General features: G+C 44.1%; 1 protein-coding gene across 2 annotated transcripts in view; it reads right to left on the bottom strand.

The window, feature by feature from the left end:
- Positions 1-16,043, bottom strand: part of sytl3 (synaptotagmin-like 3) — a 137,624-nt gene that overhangs the window by 120,905 nt on the left and 676 nt on the right. The window lies entirely within an intron of this gene.

Genomic DNA, 16,043 nt, shown 5'->3' with positions numbered 1-16,043 from the left:
CATATTCAGAAGACACCATTACTTCTCCTTCCCCCTGTGCATTCTGGGTAACAATCCTTAGACATATGGTAACAATGTAGTTTATTCTAATCATGGTTTATTAAAAAGTAAACAGACAATGCAAGTGCTCATTTAGTTAATTAATTCAATCAAGTGTGATACCGGTTACAGGGAAGGACCTTAAAATGTTCAGTTCACTTTTCCAGGACTCCACCTTGTGGCCTTTTCCTAATGGAAGCTTCATGTTCCAACGACATCCTGTCAAAATATGTGACACCTGCTGCAATGGGATTAATATTTCATGGTTACCTTTTTATTTACCACCTTACCACTACAAACATAGGAGTCAGCCCAAAGAGATTCACAGAGGGAACAATAAAAATGATGTGGCACTTAGGGAGTAGAAAAGAGGGATTTGATGCATGGATTGAAACAGCCCGAGTTGTTAAGGGCAGGGGAACAAGGTTATACAGAGACCAGGAAAATCAGAAAGAATGCAGATGTTGTAAATCTAAAATAAAAAAAGAAAGTGCGGAAAATACTCAGCAGGTCACGCCATATTTTGGAAATTAATTCTGCTTCCAACACCCTTATGATTCTTGGAGAAAAATATTTTAGTTTATCTGTCAATATGAGACCCCTCATTTTTCATTTCTAGACCATCCCAAGAAAAAAAATCCTGTCAAAACACCTCAGGATATTATGTTTCCTGCAAGTCATCTCATATACTGCAGTGAATACAAGCCCAGATTGTCCTACATTCCTTTACATCCTTCCCAGTTGAGTTCATGGACTCAACGTACAACGTGTTACTGATCATTGGAAGCTGCTAGAAAGGGAAGGTTAAATTAAGCTTTGATCACCCTTCCCAATCAAGGACTACTCTTGATTAACAACTAAATTAAATGGGATTGTAATCAATGGGCCCTGTAAAAGTAGGTGTGTTGGGTTGGAATGGTTCTGAGATTATGATAACTCCTGTTGTTAATTAACACAGCGCCACAGTTCTAGCGACCTGAGTTCATTCCTGTCCTAAGGTGTTGTCTGTGTGGAGTTTATCTGTTCTCCCTGGGACCACGTGGGACTTGTGAGCCGGCATATATCCAATCAAATGAAATGGCTTCCTTCCAGGTTGTAACAAAATATGGAAACCCAACTGTGATGCGCTGTCAGTCAGAAGCAAACACTCAAAACCAAAAGACTGTACAACAGGCTTTATTCAACATAAAACTCCACAGAGCCAGCTGTGAGAGTGTGCTGCTGTTTGCTGTGAGCTCTGAAAGTGTGACCTCGAAGGGCCGGCGCAGGCTTATATCCCATAGGGTGAATGACACCTGACTGGGTGGGGCTTGGTCCATTCAGGTCGGCTGATTGACAGTCAGCCAGATGTTGTCCTGTCCCCATGCTGTTGTGCAGGTACAGAGGTTGCCCCCTGGAGGAGGCCAGTGGTAGACCACCACACCAACAACTTCGAGGAGGAAGCAAAGAAGGCCAAGAAATTATAAATATCTTGGATTGTAACAAAGAATTGCCCATGAAAGGACACAGAAAAGGCAAAAATGATGAGTTGTCATAAATATAAAACTGCCCTCACACATCAAGATGAGTTATTCTATCCATAAAATGACAAAAGAATCTGCTTATTGTTCCGTTGTTATCGACAACATATTTTCTGGATCATTAGAAGTGATTCATATCTTGTGAGATAATGCGAGAATAACAACTAGTGTCTCAACATGGATAAAACAAAGGAGATGATTTGAAGGACCAGAGCTGACCATCCTCCACTATCCATTGATTAATAAGTGGAGAGCATCAAATTTCTCGGAGTCCACTTAAGGGACTTAACATGGACACACATCTGTTCACATGCCAGGAAGATGCAATGGCAAATGAACTTCCTGAGAAGACTGAGGCAGGCAAGGCTACCAGCCATCATCCCCGTCAACCTTCCACAGGTGCGCTATCGAGAGGGTACAGGCCCACTCCATCAGTGTGAGCATTGGATCAGAGGTCAATCAACAGGAACATGAGACCGGCATAGAGGATCACTGGGTTCTCTCTCCCCCCTCCCATCGATGTGATCTATCGGGATTGTTGTTTGAAGAGGGCTTGCAAAATCCTTCAGGACCCCCCACTACCCCACACACAGCATCTTTCAGCTACTCCTGTTGGGAAATAGATAAAGTATCAGAGCCAGAACCACCAGGCTGAGAAACATTTTCCTCTCACGGACAGTGAGACTGTACATACTGCATTTGTACATGAGTGTTATGTCTGTTTGCATCTTTTTGCATCAAGGACTGGAGAATATTGTTTTGTTGGGTTGCACTTGTACAGGTACATGATCCTTTATCCAGAACCCTTGGAGGACAGTGTGTTCTCAATTTCGGATTTTTCCAGATTTCGGAAAGCCAGATTTAAGCCCACCCAAATTGTGGTGCCATTTCCACCTTCACCCCCTTCCAGTCGCCCTGCTGTCACCCCCACCCCCCTCACCCGCGCTGCCGGTCTCCCCACCCCTCGCCCGCCCGGCTCGCGCTGCTGGTCTCTCGGCCGCCCGACTCGCGCTGCCGGTCTCCCTCCCCTCGCCTGCCCGACTCGCACTGCCGCCTCTCTCCCCACTTGCTGGATTTTGGAGCTTTCCAGATTTTAGATGTTTGGATAAAGGATCATGTGCCTGAACAACCAAATGATAATGAACTTGAAATCGTAACATCAACACATTTTAATTGCGGAACACAGAAGCAATGGAGAAACTCAGCAGATCAAGCAGCATCCATCGGAAGTAAAAGGCAAGCAACATTTCAGTCCTGAGCACTTTTGTGGATTGCACTCGACCCCAGCACCTGCAGATTTTCTTGATTAAAAACATTTCAATTTATTTTTATGATGGCAAATTTTATTTGGCATACAAATTTTCCAGTGAAGCCATCAAGTTTAAAGGCAGGTTACAGGGAGCATGGGAAATTGGACCCCAGCGTATCATATGGCAGCAAGACAATAAATCTTTGACATTGGCACATATTTAGATGCTGGATTATCAGAATTTTATTGTAGAAAGTAAAATACTTTAATGATATCTTTGTAATTCTGAGAAAAGACTAATGTTAAACACATTCAAGTGTAGAAATTATTTTGAGATTTGAAATGAAAAGCTCAAATATCCAATTATTTCCTTGACCCTAAGGACACAGGAACACAATTAGGCCATTCAGCCCATTGAGTCTACACTGCCATTCAAATCATGAATGATGTATTTTCCCTCTCAACCCCATTCTCTTACCTTCTTCCCATAATCTTTAACACCCTTACTAATCGAGTACCTATCAACCTCGGCTTTAAATATACCCAATAACTTGGCCTCCGTATGCCTCCTAGTCTTTCTGCTACAGGAAACATTCTCTTCACGTTCATTCTGTCCAGGCCTCTCAATATTCAGTAAGTTTCAATTATATCCTCCCAGATCCTTCTAAACTCCAGTGAGTGCAGACACAAATTCTCCTCATACATTAACCCTGTCATCCCCAAGATCATTCTCATAAACTTCTTTGCATCCTCTCCAGTGCCAACACATTATTCCTTAAATATGGGGTCCAAAACTGCTCATAACACTCTAAATGTGATCTGACCAATGCCCTATAAACCAATTGCATTACTTACATCCTTGCTTTTAGATTCTCATCCTCTCAAAAGGAATTTGGATGTTGCATTCACCTTCCTTACTGCTGACTTAAGCTGCAAATTAATCTTTTGGGAATCCTGCATTAGTCCCAAGTCCCTTTGGACCTCTGCTCTCTGAATTCTCTCTCCATTTAGAAAATAGCCCACTTCTTTATTCCTTCTACCAAAGTTCACAACCATATACTTCCCTGTGCTCTGTTCCCTCTGCCACTTCTTTGCCTATTCTCCCATCCTGTCCAAGTCCTTTTGTAGACATCTTGCTTCCTCAACATTATCCTCACTATCCTCACAAAGCCACCAATTCCATGAAAAGTAATCAGAAAAGGGCCCATTCTTCACTTTCTGTTAGTCAGCCAATTTTATATCTATGCTAGTGCCTTTCCCGTTATGGGTTGCCATCTTGTTTAATAGCCTAATTTGTGGCACCTTGTCAAAGGCCTTCTGAAAATTCAAGTAAACAACATCCAATGACTCTCCTTTGTCTATCAAGCCTTCCATTGGGACTGCTCCCTCCACAACTCCCTCATCCCTCCCCAATTTCACCCACCCCCTTGGCACCTTCCCCTGTGGCTGCAGGAAGTTTCACCCTTGCACCCACACTTCCACCCTCACCACAATTCGGGTCCTCAAACAGTCCTTTCAAATGAAGCCATACTTCACTTGTGTATCCACAGAAGTGATCTAGTGCTTCCTTTGAGGCCTTCTCTACATCAGAGAGACTGCGTACAGACTTGGAGATCGCTTCGCTGAGCACCTTCGCTCTGTCCACTCCAGGCAGGGATCTCCCAGTGGCCAATTACTTCAATTCTGTATCCCACTCCCATACTTATATGAATGTCCACGGCCTCATGTACTATCCACCAAGACCACCTGTAAATTGGAGGAACAACACTTGATTTTCCTTCTGGGCACTCCGCAAATAGATGGTATTAATATCAACTGCTAAACTACTCTCCATTATCTCTCCCTTCCCTTGGTCTTCTTTCCCTTAGCTCTCCCCCTTTCCTCTCTATTCTCCAGGCCATACCTCGTCCCCTGCTTGTTGCTGTGTCCTCCCTCCCTTATCTACTTATTACCCCCTGCCTTGGGTGGCTGCCACATTTTTCCATACCTTGATGAAGGGCTTAAGCCCAAAACATTGGTTATGTATCTTTATTTTTGCTATATAAAGTACACTGTTTGACCTGATGAGTTTCCCAGCATTGTACTTTTACTTCAACCATAATGTCTGCAGACTTTCATGTTTTAGTTCTTTTATTCCTGCTGTTTCTTCCTCAGAAAATTCCAATAAATTTGGCAGGCACAATCTCCCCTGAAGATACTGATTTTGGACTATTTTGTCATGTGCTTCCAAGTGCCCAAAACATCATCCTTAATAACATCAGGCTAACTGGTCTGTAATTTCCTGTCTTTAAAGATTAATCTGTAGTTATATTGTGTCCATCTTTTAAGGTCTCCATGGTATGACATATGTATCATTGTTACTTTGGTTTTGTTTGGCAAGAACAGTAGGGACTGAGTCAGCTTCTAGAATATTGTGCAAAGATCTGATCTCTCCAACACTTACACTAGGGAGTTCACCAAGTCTTCACAAAAATCATAGCATTCTAAGTTTTATATTATTGTTAGCATTCTTTATTACTTAAAAGAAACATCACATGGGTGTGATGGCTCCTGATGCTGTGAATTGAACTGGGAATGTACACCATGAGTGACAGTTGTTCAAACAATGATTCATGCTGTATTTGCAAGCCATTAGATTTGATAGCAAACCGGATGCATGGAAGATTGCACTGCTACCTAACATGGCGGTATCTCAAGCACTAAAGGTTTTCAACACATTTGTTTTTGCCAAGGCAGATGACCAGGGAAAGTTTAATGAACACTGCTCACCAAAGTAAAATGCAACATTTGAGAGGTATGTGCTTCACACAGGTCCTCCATCAGCCAGCTCCCCACCATGACTACCAGCCCCCCACATCTCCATCGGGCACACAAAACTCAAAACGGTCAACCAGTTTACCTATCTCGGCTGCACCATTTCATCAGATGCAAGGATCGACAATGAGATAGACAACAGACTCGCCAAGGCAAATAGCGCCTTTGGAGGACTGCGCGGGGGAGTCTGGGAGGGCGGCCAGCTGGGGGACCTCACGAAGATAAGCGTATACAGAGCCGTTGTCATACCCACACTCCTGTTCGGCTCCGAATCATGGGTCCTCTACCGGCACCACCTACGGCTCCTAGAACGCTTCCACCAGCGTTGTCTCCGCTCCATCCTCAACATCCATTGGAGCGCTCGCACCCCTAACGTCGAGGTACTCGAGATGGCAGAGGTCGACAGCATCGAGTCCACGCTGCTGAAGATCCAGCTGCGCTGGATGGGTCACGTCTCCAGAATGGAGGACCATCGCCTTCCCAAGATCGTATTATATGGCGAGCTCTCCACTGGCCACCGTGACAGAGGTGCACCAAAGAAAAGGTACAAGGACTGCCTAGAGAAATCTCTTGGTGCCTGCCACATTGACCACCGCCAGTGGGCTGATAACGCCTCAAACCGTGCATCTTGGCGCCTCACAGTTTGGCGGGCAGCAGCCTCCTTTGAAGAAGACCGCAGAGCCCACCTCACTGACAAAAGGCAAAGGAGGAAAAACCCAACACCCAACCCCAACCAACCAATTTTCCCTTGCAACCGCTGCAATCGTGTCTGCCTGTCCCGCATCGGACTGGTCAGCCACAAACGAGCCTGCAGCTGACGTGGACTTTTTACCCCCTCCATAAATCTTCGTCCGCGAAGCCAAGCCAAGCCAAAGCTTCACACATGCACACAGTTGCAGGCAAAGAGCTTCCATGCTTTCTTAAAGGATTTGAAACTCCAAGCAAGAACATGCAATTTTGAATTGCTGCAAGATTCAGTGATCCGTGATCAAATTGTGTTCGGAATCATTGATAAAAAGGTGAGAGAGAGGTTGCTATGAGAGACAGAGCTTACTTTAGCTAGAGCTGTAAAGATATGCCATGCCAGTGAATTAGCTTTGCAGCACGTGAAAAAAGTTCGGTGAGATTGCAAAAGCAGGTGAAAATGAAGACATAGCCATAGCCACAGTGTCTGAACACACAAAGAATGAGACATAGGAAACAACAAAAAGTTAGAGAGACATTCAATTGTAAATGATGTGGCACTCAACATGCACAAAAGCAATACCCAGCCTATGGAAAAGTCTGTAACAAGTGCAAAGGATAGAATCACTATACAATGTTTTTCCAAAGGGAAACAAAACAGAAGTGAAAGTGTGCACACTACAGAAGAAATTGCCTTCAGTGATGCATTCTTCATAGGCATGGTGGTGCAGTAAGATTTCAGCTATCAGACACTGAACAGCCAAGTGTGAACAGAGTTTTGCAAGACAAGTGGACTATGTCATAGAGCAGATATTCCTTTCAAGCTGGACACAGGGGCAAAGGCCAATTTGATCTGTGAGCGTGATATCAAGACAATGAAGATAAAGCCATCCATCCATCACACTTTGATAAAGGGCTCAAGCCCGATACATCAGTTATGTATCTTTGCCTTTGTTACATAAAGCACAGTTTGACCTGCTGAGCTTCTCCAGCATTTTGTGTTTTTAATTTCAAAACAATTAATTCCTCAAATCATCTGCAGTGACAATGGACCATACTGCAAAGAATGCAGAGAATTCCAAAACCTTGCAGAAGTGTATGATTTTGCACATGTGACTTCAAGTCCTCTGGATCCCCAGTTAAACAGAAGAAAGGAGTTTACGTCGTTAAACAGCTGCTCAAGAAAGCACAAGACAGCGGGGCAGATACTTGTTTAGCTCTGTTGAGTTACTGAGCTTCACCACTTGAACATGGCATGTCACCCACTGAGCTCCTGATAAGATGTAGACTACCCACAACACTTTCCTTCTCTGGAGACCCAAACAAGAACCCAGATGTGAAATAGAAACAAAAGCACCTGCAAAGGAGACATAAAGCAAACTCTGACAGGTGTTGGAATCTAGGGGTTAAAACATTATGAAATAAATGATTAATCAATAAGTTCATTTGTACTGCATGAGTCAGGGAAAGAGGAATGTGGCTAAGTGGCTGTCACAGCATGGAGCAAAGTTGGCTGAACAAAATTGGCTGCTCCCAAGATACAGGGAGAGGATATGCATAAAACGATTTAGGAGGAATGCTCAACTGAAGGAGGTGGGAAGTAGCACAGGAGACACAGGCCAGATCAGAACAAAGAATGGCCCACAAGAATCAAAGGGAATGGAAAACCAGTCTAGGAGGAAGATTAAGGCACGAGGAGGTGTTAAAGAGAACAGCAGAAATTGGCCAGACAGGGACCAAATGGTGATTAGAAATATCTGGGGATGAATTAATTTCAGATCTAAACAACAGGATAGTCTGGCCTGGAGGATTAACATGGGAATGCTACACCCCAGAAATCTGCAAAACAGGAGATGACTTGTGATAACCCTTATGCAAAAAGATCTAGCAGGGAAAACAACTTTTGTTCTGTGTGATAAGATTGACCTATATAAACTGTGCCAACTGGACAATAGGGGTCAGTCTCGGGGAGTAGCTCACTGGCAGGTGACCTATGAACTAACAGACTGACCCAGAGCTCTGTTAAGTTTTATTCTTGTGCTGTGTAATAAATTGACTGTTGAACCGAATACCTTCTCCTATCACTTCATTCAAAGAACGCGCTGGACTCAGACTACACATAGACTAAAATTAAGAGTAAGTTAAAGCCAGAGTCCAACAATTTGGTGACCCCGACGTAGAAAAGGAGGTTGGAATCCCTCTACGGAGGTTGAGGTCCCTCTAGGAAAAGAAGGTTGGAATCCCTCTAAGGAGGTTGAGGTCCGGTTGGAATCCCTCTAAGGAGGTTGAGGTCCCTCTAGGAAAAGGAGGTTGGAATCCCTCTACGGAGGTTGAGGTCCCTCTAGGAAAAGGTTGGAATCCCTCTAAGGAGGTTGAGGTCCGGTTGGAATCCCTCTAAGGAGGTTGAGGTCCCTCTAGTAGAACGGGGTTGGAGCCCCTTGTAGCAATCTCGAGAGGTAGATTTAGACACTTGGCCAAGTAGTATAAGGTGTATTGTGTTATAGTTATTTGTTTCTATAGTGTGTAATAAGTATTTGTTTAAGAATCGTGTACCATAGTAGTGTATAATAAGTATTTGTTTAAGAATCGTGTACCATAGTAGTGTATAATAAGTATTTGTTTAAGAATCGTGTACCATAGTAGTGTATAATAAGTATTTGTTTAAGAATCGTGTACCATAATAGTAATAAGTATCTGTATAAGGTGTTCGGCATTTAACTGTTTTTTCATGCACGCTGGTATTGTTGCTGTGTATATCACTGTATTACTCACGATGTTTTAAGTACTTCTGAAAAAGGGGTAGCAGAGGTTACAGATTGTACTGTTTTACAGGGTAGAGAGGGCATAGAGGCAAGGTATTTAGAAAACGGATCAGGGAAACACAGTGGGGATAGGCAGTCACACAGTGAGGCACCTGTGTACACAGACTAACCGCAAAACAAACAATGTACATTTCACACAAAGGGGGAAACTAACAAGCTAACCGCAAAACAAACAATAGACACTTCACACAACCACGAGACACATAATCCCCCAGCTGGCTCTCTCTCTCTGATCATCCCTGAAGGGGAACACCTGTTTTCAGGGAGCTGCTGGTCATCTAGTGGTTATACAACGTGGGAAGGGACGAAGTAGAGTGCAGGGTGGCAGAATCACGAAGTCTAAAGGGTTAAAGATCAGAACGGAGATGGAAGGAGTAAATAGGGATGTAGGACAAGAGCTCGGGGGAGACAGAGGGGTTCCCCTATCTGTAAACCGACAGTGGGAGAAAACAAGGGATCAATTACTGGGAGGAGTACCGAAGGGAGAGGAGGTACAGGCTATGGCACGATACGAACAGATATGGAGAGAGCTGCAGAATCAGGGGAAGGTGCCACAAGGATTTGAAAAAATCCGACTGGTACGGTACTTAGGAGAAGCAGAGAGGGAAGCAGCCAAGGAGGTGCAGGAACATGAGGCAAAAGGACAAGGATCTGATGTGTAAAGTGGCTGGATCAGCCAGTTGAAGGGGGAGTGTGCATGTCCCTTTAAGTGCACTGTGGCACTTGAAATTGAGGCTTCAGGCTCTTGTCTTGCAGTTAGAGGTATGGAGCCCTATCAACACATTTAATACATTTCTTCTACACATTCAGCAGTCAAGGTCCGTGAGTTTAAAGATCACCCACCTCTGGAGAATAAAGATACCTCTGGGGATTCCTATAAGTTTAATCATTCATTTCTCTGGTGCATTTTCCTCTGGAGTGAAATTAATGCCTCAGCACAATTTCTCTGTATTGCCGCTGTTATTTAATTCATGATAACTTTCCCCCATTCATCAGGTTTATATTTAAATCCGGTAGTGCGGAAGTTACATTGTAAATAATCACGGAGGTAAACCCTGCGCAACTGGATTCAGCTTAATGGAGAAATAAACCTGCGAACTGGTCTATGGTGCTGTGTGAGTACTGCAATAGGTGGAATATGATTTAAATTGGTGGCATAGTTCAGAACAATTGGGTGCATAAGAATAATAATATCATTAAGAACTCACAGATCTTGTACCAGATGCTATTCAGTACATCTTGACTTAAGGACTGGAGAAATTGGCATGTTAGAATGAGATTGGCATGGCACCAATATTTCTTGATTCAATAATGACTCCACAAGCTCCAGGATTCATGCAGCAGAACTTTTAAGTGGAATATTATAGAAACTAGCCTGTACTTAAATTATTGTGTGTGCAATCTTCATAAGAACATCTTTTAACTTTTTTTGGTGCCTGTTTTACAGACTGTTTTAAATAAGGCCAGCTCCTGTGAGCTGTGGCACAAGGCATTTTACTTAAGGCAGAACTAAAGGTTGAATATGTTTCAAGTTCTCTTGCAGGGGCTCTTGTGCTGCAATGTCTGTTATGTACTCAATCTAACAAATTGGAGGGTTGTGCCCCATACAGACAAGCAGCTCCAACTGCATTTTAATAAGGTCTAACATATTCAAAACCCATGCAAATATGGTTTGTGTTTCATTTTACAATTTTTACACTAACACAAAGGAAAGTCAGATTGTTACAAAGTGCCGTAATTTAACATTTTTTTCGTTTCTTTAATGGTTTATTCAGTTATTGTTGTATTTTACTAGTCTTTTGATTATTCAGTTATTGTTGTATTTTATTGCAGTTTTCAATGAGCTTGACATTTATTGTGGCTTTATTCAGTTCTTATTGTATTTTAATGCTGTTTTTAATGAGCTTTACATGTACTGTTCATTGTTGTTTACTAATTTCTTTGGAATATTGTTCGTTAATGTTTTAAGCCCCCCTGGAATAGGGGCAGCAGAGGTTGCAATTCAGCTCCTTTAGAATGTAGACAGGGCATAGATTTAATGTATAGTCATAATGGGATATAAGGGATCCCAATACGGACCAGGGGAATTAAACAGCTTTAGTGGAAGTACATCTAATTTGTATCTTAGCCTACACAGGTATTAAAGACAGGAGTTTTGAAGCGATAGCACAAAGGACATGGTGGGACAAAGACAGACAGAATGGTAGTCAGGATTGTACATGTAACAGAGAGAGAGAGAGTTAGTACATATGCTAATGTACACAGACAGGCTGCAACTCACAAGTTCAATGATACATATGCTAATGTTAGCAGACAAGCTGCAACACACAGTTAAGTCCCCCTTTCCCCCGGTGTCATGCAGTCCCTGACCTTTTCCATAAAGGAGGATGAGGAGATCTCGACTTTTTTGAGTCAGTGTAGGGAGAGTTGGACTGATAAGGCAGGAGTACACCCAGCCACAGATCCCTTGCAGACTACACTCTTTAGGGCTGCAGTAACGAGTGGACTGCCAGCTGTAGTTAGGGAGGCATTAGAGAATAACCCTGATATTCCTGGCTGCTCGAGTGAGCAATGGGAAAAACATTTGACCCATCACATGAAACGTTACAGGGCTAAGCAAAAGGAGGACAAACATACTATGGAGTCGGCACAAGTGCAACTCCTTAAGCTTCAATTGGCAGAGGCTAGGCAAAAGGCAAACGAGGTAAAAAAGATTTCCTCAAAGGGTGCAAACCAGATGATTCAGCAGCCAACGCAGCCACCACAAGGGAATAATATGAGTTGGCACCCGGCCCCATATTGGGCACCGGGTCCCACCTATGTGGCCAGAATGGGAGGTCCAATGGGGGGATTCCGAGTAAGAGGGAGAGGTCGGGGTGCTCCACGAATGCAGCCAGCCGTATGCTTTGTATGCGGTCAGCCAGGACACTGGAAGAGAGACTGCCCCCTGGCTTGGGATCCTCGGGACACTGGGGGAAGGGGATATGGACCACCACAAAATGAGCATTGGGTCCAGCCCCAGAGATCGTCAGTGCCACCCCCGGTACATCAGGCACCCTATGCGGCTCTAGCTCCGAGGAGACAATTCCCTTTGCTGACAGAGGAGGAGCAATATTGCCCACAGTGACGGAGCCCGAGCACCCACGAGCAGGCTAGGTTGGCAGACCCTTTCCTGCAGATTAAAGTTATGGACATGGAAGTATCCTTTTTAGTGGATACGGGAGCCAGATTTTCAACACTCACTGGCACTGAATTTCAAGATAAAACATCATCCTCTAGCGTCCAGCTGATAGGGTTCTCGGGTACACCAGAAAATCTGCCGTTTTCTACACCACTAGTCACTTCTGTGGCAGGACAGACTTTTACACATCAATACATTTTGTCAGCCAGGTGCCCTACCAATCTCTTGGGCAGAGACCTGTTGGTCAAGTGCGGAGCATCGATCCTTTGTGGACCCAGCGGAATAGAGATTACCTTTCCAAATGGATATTCTATGAACTGTTCAGTAACTACACTGCATTCCAGTTCTCAAATGTTGTTGGCAGCAGCTGGAGGATCCGTGTCTGAGGGACAATGGGCTGACATTTACTGGGGGCTGCTGGAAACAGAGGACCCACAGAAGGTAGGGCTGCTAAAGCTTTATAATCAATGGAAGCCGTGGATCCAGACGTTACACCCGTATACCCCTCCCTCGGACCCTCCCCATATGACCCTCTTTTACGATAGGGATGGGGATGAAATGTATCAGCATGCCTTTTATGAAGAGGTAGAGGGCAGGCAATGGGAAATTAATTCGGACTACATAGTGATAGGAAAGGAGGGAGTGGCCGCTGCGGTGGCACTGACATCTGAGCAGCTGGAATGGTATGAGATGGCAGGTGAGGCCATTCCTCATGTCACCCTTGCAATTGGCACTACTCATCAGGCAAAAGATTTGGGACCGATGTGTCGGAACTTGAAGTCCCTAAGGGACTGGTCTGACACCCAAATACCGACAGTGCAGTTCTCCTCATCTGGTCAGGCATACAGAATTTTGTCTCCGACACATGATCAAGTCCTCCTTGAGCATAGACAGATTGAACGATTTCATGGTAGGGAGAAGATGGATCACCCCGACTCGGCCCCTATGCTAGATTCTCTCCCTGAGAACCTGTGGTCAGTGGGACCAGCAGATGTGGGTTTTTGTCAGCAGGTTGATCCCATAACCTTCGAACTGTCAGATTGCACCCCTATTTGGCAGATGCAATACTACATCATACAAAACCAAAGACAGTTAAAGAGATGCTTTCGTTTTTGGGTTTGTCAGGTTATAGTAGGCAGTTTATCCCATCGTATGGTGAGTTGACACATCCACTGCGAACTTTGGTGAATGAGCAGGGGATGAGGAACCTGGGAGCTACACTGGATTGGACTGCACAGGCTGAGATGAGTTTTATTTTATTGAAGCAAGCTCTTACAACAGCTACAGATTTGGCGATTCCAAATTATAACTACCTTTCTTTTTGGATGTTTCTGAAAAAGCACACACAATTGATGGTGTTCTTTTTCAGAAAAAAAGGGGGTGGAAGATGTGTGCTCATGTATGGGAGTATCACACTAGACCCAACGGAAGACAGACACCCACCATGTACAAGACATGCAGCAGGAGTAGCAAAGATTCTACAAAAGGTGGCACACATAGTAAGGGGACATGGCCTGACAGTATTAACAACACATAGTATTGTAGCATTTGTGAGCTCCACAGCATTTACAATGACTTCGTTAAGGCAGACGAGACTAGAAAAGATACTGAATGCTCCAAATGTTACGTTTACCCATGAAGGCATTAACATGGCAGAAAATAGTGGAGAGGATGAACCAAACAATAAAAAGTAAGATCGGGAAAGTACAGGCACGGACCAAACTAAATTGGGTGGATGCGTTGCCCCTGGCATTAATGTCAGTAAGGAGTTCGGTAAGTTCTGTGACAGGATTTACTCCATAGGAACTACAAACAGGGCACCAGGTTCCAGGACCGGGAGCCGGAATTCAGACTACGAAGAATGAGGTAAGCTCAATGGGATGCAAGCTTTATTATGAAAAACTAACGGCTCTGGTGTCAGATTTTTCACAACAGGTCACAAGTCCCATCAGAGAAGGGGAAACACCGATACCTTCAGTCGCGGAGTGGGTTCTGCTAAAGGTCATCAAAAGAAAGTGGTCGGAGCCCAGGTGGACAGGACCCTACAGAGTGGTGGAGAGGACGTCCCACACGGTTCGACTACAAGGAAAAGGCGAGACGTGGTATCATTGGAGTCAGTGTGCAGCAACGGACCCACCGACACGGACACTGGAACAGATTCGAACGGAGGTGACTGAGAACCTGTGAAGCAACCACGGACTAAGAACACTTAAAGTCCTTTTTTTTTTAAAGAGACTATTGGACTACAGTGACTGTGTATCAGTGGTTGACGGCATAATCAAGTTATTGGCATCAAAACAACGAAAAAAGCTGGGATGAATACTATGTGGGGACTATGGGTACTGGTATTCCGAGCCCTTGAAGGGGCTGGGGTAGAAAACCACTGTACAAAGTGTGCACTCGGCCTGGGGGTCGCACAACGAAAAAGAGCAGTACTTTACTGATTGGACTAACTTTCCTGAACACTGTGTGGGGACTCACACAGGACGTAAGTGTGTGCATAATGGACAAGTGTATGATGTTAAATTCAATAAGGGCTCTTTACTATCTAATAAATTAACTGGTGGTTGGTCTCATTTTCATGAGACCAAAAGGGGGACTGTTGGAATCTAGGGGTTAAAACATTATGAAATAAATGATTAATCAATAAGTTCATTTGTACTGCATGAGTCAGGGAAAGAGGAATGTGGCTAAGTGGCTGTCACAGCATGGAGCAAAGTTGGCTGAACAAAATTGGCTGCTCCCAAGATACAGGGAGAGGATATGCATAAAACGATTTAGGAGGAATGCTCAACTGAAGGAGGTGGGAAGTAGCACAGGAGACACAGGCCAGATCAGAACAAAGAATGGCCCACAAGAATCAAAGGGAATGGAAAACCAGTCTAGGAGGAAGATTAAGGCACGAGGAGGTGTTAAAGAGAACAGCAGAAATTGGCCAGACAGGGACCAAATGGTGATTAGAAATATCTGGGGATGAATTAATTTCAGATCTAAACAACAGGATAGTCTGGCCTGGAGGATTAACATGGGAATGCTACACCCCAGAAATCTGCAAAACAGGAGATGACTTGTGATAACCCTTATGCAAAAAGATCTAGCAGGGAAAACAACTTTTGTTCTGTGTGATAAGATTGACCTATATAAACTGTGCCAACTGGACAATAGGGGTCAGTCTCGGGGAGTAGCTCACTGGCAGGTGACCTATGAACTAACAGACTGACCCAGAGCTCTGTTAAGTTTTATTCTTGTGCTGTGTAATAAATTGACTGTTGAACCGAATACCTTCTCCTATCACTTCATTCAAAGAACGCGCTGGACTCAGACTACACATAGACTAAAATTAAGAGTAAGTTAAAGCCAGAGTCCAACACAGGCCAGCAAGGAGCTTCGGGGCACTTGCTCCACATGACACAGTGAGACTCAGAGATTCCAACAGCTGGGACTAGAAGGCCACTGTTCTGGAGGAAGTCAGTCCAAAGTCCTACACTGTCAGAACAGAGGAGGGTCAAATACTGAGGAGGAATTGAAAGAGCCTGTTGAAAACGCAAGTGACACTGCAAGAACAGACAAATGCAGAAGAGACAGCCAGCATAGCAACAGAGTGCTAGTGATACTCTTGACGACGAGAATCGGAGATGAATGCTGCACAAAAAAAGGCTGCACCTCAACACCATGAGTCGTTAATAAAAAAGAACAAATGTTTCTTTATTACAAAAGAAACATCACAGGGGGAA

Source organism: Narcine bancroftii, chromosome 4 (genome assembly GCF_036971445.1).
Source record: "Narcine bancroftii isolate sNarBan1 chromosome 4, sNarBan1.hap1, whole genome shotgun sequence".
Taxonomy (NCBI): domain Eukaryota; kingdom Metazoa; phylum Chordata; class Chondrichthyes; order Torpediniformes; family Narcinidae; genus Narcine; species Narcine bancroftii.
This window is presented reverse-complemented; position numbering and strand designations above follow the sequence as displayed.